At 56.7% G+C, this 4779-nt stretch overlaps 1 protein-coding gene across 1 annotated transcript in view; it reads left to right on the top strand.

Moving 5' to 3' along the window:
* Nucleotides 1-1560: 1560 nt before the first annotated feature.
* Nucleotides 1561-4779, top strand: part of LOC102768492 (interleukin-4 receptor subunit alpha-like) — a gene marked incomplete at its 3' end in the record, with an annotated part of 15281 nt that continues 12062 nt past the window's right edge. Inside the window, exon 1 of the mRNA XM_015570970.1 lies at nucleotides 1561-1636. The remainder of the gene's footprint in view (nucleotides 1637-4779) is intronic.

Below are 4779 nucleotides of genomic sequence, written 5' to 3'. Positions count from 1 at the left end.
TGCCCTGGCCCAGCTCCATCCTGACCTCTCCTTCCCATCGCCACAGCCAAGGGCCCGGCTTGTGTGGCAGGAACTGGCTGTGTCTCCTCCTGGCCCTTCGCCCGCTCTTCACTTGTCCCTCCCCTCCTTCTCTCCCAGGAGCCTCCAGAATCTGTGAAATGGGTTTATTAATCGTGCTCACCTCAGGGGGGCCTTAGAGCATCTGGAACAGCGCAGCACGGAGGGAGGCTGTGCACGGCTTCAGCAAGGACACAGAGATGGGCACGTGGCCGTGTACTGAGTGCCCGCTGGGTGCCAGCCCCGGGCTCGGGGTTCAGGTTCTGAGGAGGCACGTCCCTGGCCTCAGGGAGCCGTGGTGCCCTCTGGGACATTCTCCTCCCTCTCCACACTCCCCGTCTCCCCTGGAGAATAATTCTGTTCGTCCACCCTTGGGTCACCCCCTGGAAGAGCAGTGTGCCCCTCACCCACGGCACCTCCTGCTGCCTCTTAGACTTTCCGAGGGTGCTGCCCCCTGCTCTCTGCGGCCTGCTTCTCACGCGGTTCCTCCAGGGTCCATGCCACGGGTCAATGGCCACTCCTCCCGCTCAGGGCTCCGGCCTCGGCCTTGTTCATCCCCTTCTCCTCTCACCCACCCCCAAGTTCCACTCCGTCAGCAAACCCTGTGCGCTCCAGTCAGACCTAGGCCACAGCCCCTGTCCCTAGTCCTTCCCCACAACCCTGTGCGAGCCCCACACCTGCTGCCCGGACCAGCCCACCAGTCCCACAGCCTCCTCACAGCCCTGCTTCGGCCCTGGGCTGCCGGCCCTTCACACCACACAGCCGGGGGGATGGTTTGGAAAGTCTCACAGTGTCATGTCTCTGCTCACACCTCCCAGTAACTTCTCTTCTCACTCAAATATTTGTCAAAGGGAAGAAGGAAGAAAGGAATGAGTGAGTGAATGGCCTTGTTCGCATCTATAGTACCTGGCACATAGTAGGTGCTCAGAAAACACCTGCAACAAGGACACACAGGACAGGGGTGAATGGGCGAGGACCTGGAGCACACAGTAGGTACACAGGAGCCTGGTGGGCTCCGTTGGCTGAGTTCCTGATTCTCGCTCCTGGTTTTGCTCCAGCAGAGCCCGCATGCCGCCAGCCCTCCGATCACTGGCTGGGCGGGAGGAGGGGCAGGCAGGCGGAGCCCACGCCATCTGGGGCCCTGGCCTGGCCTGTCTCGCTGTCCTGGGTGGGGCTGTTGACACGGGCTGCTGGTTCTGGGAATCCCGGCCTGTCAGCAGTTACGGGAAGGCAGCTGCCTCAGGGAGAAGTGTGTCCCTGGCCCCCGCCCCACCGTCCCGAGGCCCGAGGAAGCTCCGGGCTGGCCTACGACTGTGGAGTTTTAGGGACCAGTGGCTCCCCAGGGAGGCCACGGCAGCCTGAGTGTCGCTGGCTTCCTCCACAGGCCTCTTGTCATGGGACTGGCTGCATCCTGTCTGCCGATCCAGCCCCTTCGCGCTGGTTTGTGATTAGGAGTGAGGAGAGGGGCAAGAGGCCCGCACACCCTCTGGGCTCAGGAAGAGCCCCCTTGGTCACTTCCGGACGGTGCTGGCCGCTGACATTTCAGGACCCGCCACTCACCTGCCCCAGATAAATGTGAGTTAGATGGGCTTCTCCGCCAGGGCACTTCCCTCTGAGCCGGCTCAGGCTGGCGTTCCAGCCCAGCTCTGTGACCACAAGTGGTGCTCTCACCTCTCTGGGCCTCAGTTTCCTCATCTGTAAAGTGGGGTTTTAATGGCACCCACTTCATAGAATTGTGAGAACCAAGTTGGTTAATTAATACATGGTAAGCACTGAGAACAATACCGGGCACATGATAAACATTATGAATGCATCGCCATTGTTATGCACAAAAGCTTGGTAGAGACCCATGTCTAAAGGTAGATGACTGAATTTGTTATTGCTGAAGGTTAGCCAACCACTCATTTCACAGCTGTTTATTGAGCACATACTGGGCCCGTATCAGGCCCTGTTTAGGCCCTGGGGACAAGGCAATGCCCACGGCAGACCACAGCTCGGCCTCATGGGCTCGCATTCTCCTGTCCACGTGAAGAGAAAGGAATCGTTGAAGCGTCACAGGCCATCTTCTACGCTCCGCACTTCAGGACCCAGCAGCAGCATGAGGGGCTGTTTCATGTTGTGGCAACACCGAATGCTTCCTCGGTGACCCATTTATGTCCTTTGCCTATGTTTCTTAAAGGCTGTTTGTCTTGTTGATTTTGTAAGACCTTTTTATATATGATAGGCCATCAACCCTCCATTATGTGCATGACTACTTTTTTCTAGTCTTTTGCTTGCTTTCTGTTTCTTCTTTGGCGTGTTTTGATCTGAGGAAGTTGAAAATTGTTTGTAGTCAGATCATTCTATCTTTGCCATCTACCTCCTGAAATAAAACCAGCATTCATACGTGTAACCTCAGTGATACGATTAGAGATGGTGATAAGTAGACGGCAGATAGAAGCAGGTGCTGTGATAAGTACCAGGGGCAGCCCTGGTTACGTGATGGGTTTCTGGGTGCAAAGGCTGCACCGGACAGATTGGGAGTGTCAGGGCCCGTGGGATGCAAGACTTGTGGGGGACGGAGAGGGGGCAGTGGATGGGTGGCAGGGGCTTGAGGTTTCTTATTTCCTTAAACCTTTAATTTTGAGATAACTGTGGACTCACACGCAGGGGAAAGAGATAATACGGAGATCCCCGTACGCTCAGCTGCGCGCAGGTGACACCTTCCAGAACTGAGGTGGCGGCACGGCCACAGCCTTGTGCAGCTCGCCCCGCTGTCCTGCACTCGCTCGCATGCAGGCCTTTAGTTCTGTGCAGTTTTACCACACGCACAGCTGTGTCTCCATCCCCACAGGCAAGATGCCAAGCGGTCTGTCCTCACAGGGATCCCTCTCTGTGTTGCCTTTTATAGCCACACCGCCCTCCCTGCCTGCCTGTCCTCACTTAACCCACAGTAACCTGCGCTCCCTCTCCAGTGCTGCCATTTCGGGAACGTTACACACCGAAATGGTTATACGTGGAATCGGGCAGAGCGTCCTCTTGGATTGGCCGCTGTCGCTCCTGGGCCTTCACAGGTAGAGGACAGGCTGGGGTGACCCGGGTCTGTTTTAGTCCGCATCCCCTTATTCTCTCGGCCCCACTCTGGGCTGAGGAAGATCCTGCCACAACCCTGTTCAAAGACCCTCCCATCTGCTCATTGCCCAGAGGAGGGGCCTCTGACCTGGAGGCCTCCCTGGGCTCAGGGATCTGTGGACCCTAAAGTGGAAGGCAAAGCTAAGGGTCTGCACTTGTCTAGTAAGAGGGGTTGGAGTTTGCACCCATGTTCAGACGGGCCCTGCTCACATCCAGGCTGCCACACCGCGGCCAGGCCAGTCGCTAACACCGCTCTGTGCCTTGGTTCCTCCTCTGAAAATGGGACGATAATAGCACCCACTTCCTGGGGCTGTTTTGAGTGTTGAATGAATTAATATGACTAGCCCTAGCTGGTTTGGCTCAGTGGATAGAGCGTCAGCCTGCGGACTAAAGGGTCCCAGGTTCGATTCCCGCCAAGGGCACATGCCCAGATTGCATGTTTCTATCATTGATGTTTCTATCTATCTCTCTCCCTTCCTCTCTGAAATCAATAAAAAATATATATTAAAAAATTAATATGGCTAAATGGTAGAGGGATGTGGTAAATATCGCATGTTAAGTGAATGATGAGGCCGCGCAAGCAGGACGGCCAGCTCTTTCTGGCTCATTTCATTCATCTCGTTGGGTTTGGCCTGCGGTTCTGGGAGGAGAAGTTGAAGGCGTTGATACATTGGAGGGTGCCTTGGGCTCGGAAGCCAACAGACCTGGGTCCTGGCTCTAGCTCTGCCCTCTCATTAGCGGTGGGACCTGATGGGCAAGTTATTTGAGCTCTGGCCTCGGTTCCCTGGGGTGGAAAGTGGGGATCACAGCCCATCTCGCAGGGTCTCGGGCAGATCCCGTAAGGTCATGCTTCTACCGCACCTCACAAAGTGCCGAGCACAACGCGGGTACGTGACACGCAGGATATTATCTGCACGGTCCTTGGCTCCACACAAGGCAGCTGTTGCCAGTGGCCAGGCTCTGCGCAGCCACGGCCTGGGGGTGCGTGCCCTGTCCATGGAGGGGTGTGAGCAGACACTGCTCCGCAGCATGTCCGAGGTGGGTGTTTGCAGGGCTCCCTGTCCAGAGGCAGGCCACCCCTGAGACTCCGCCCAACTCCAGCAGGTCAGGATCGCTGACTGAGGGTGCGGACTGGAAGTTGTTTCCTCCTGCCACATGCTTGACCGGGAGGAAATTGCCACTTGGCAATTCTTGTTTTTAATCCTTTATTTACCTGCACCTGGGCCATGGTTTCCCTGAAATGCAACTCCCACATCCTGTGAAGCCCGCTGATAAGTGCCGTGTGCGCGCACATGCGTGTGTGTGTGTGTGTGCATGCATGTGTCAAAGATGCCACCCTGGCTGCGGTCAGGGTGCTGTTTCAGTCCACCCTCTTGGAGGCCCTTACCAGGACAGCCCTTCTGCGGTGTGGCCTCGGACAGGCATCTTCGCCTCCCTGTTTCTCTCGCACATGCGTGTGTGTGTGTGTGTGCATGCATGTGTCAAAGATGCCACCCTGGCTGCGGTCAGGGTGCTGTTTCAGTCCACCCTCTTGGAGGCCCTTACCAGGACAGCCCTTCTGCGGTGTGGCCTCGGACAGGCATCTTCGCCTCCCTGTTTCTCTTTATTCAG

Source organism: Myotis davidii, unplaced genomic scaffold (genome assembly GCF_000327345.1).
Source record: "Myotis davidii unplaced genomic scaffold, ASM32734v1 scaffold6368, whole genome shotgun sequence".
Taxonomy (NCBI): Eukaryota; Metazoa; Chordata; class Mammalia; order Chiroptera; family Vespertilionidae; genus Myotis; species Myotis davidii.
This window is presented reverse-complemented; position numbering and strand designations above follow the sequence as displayed.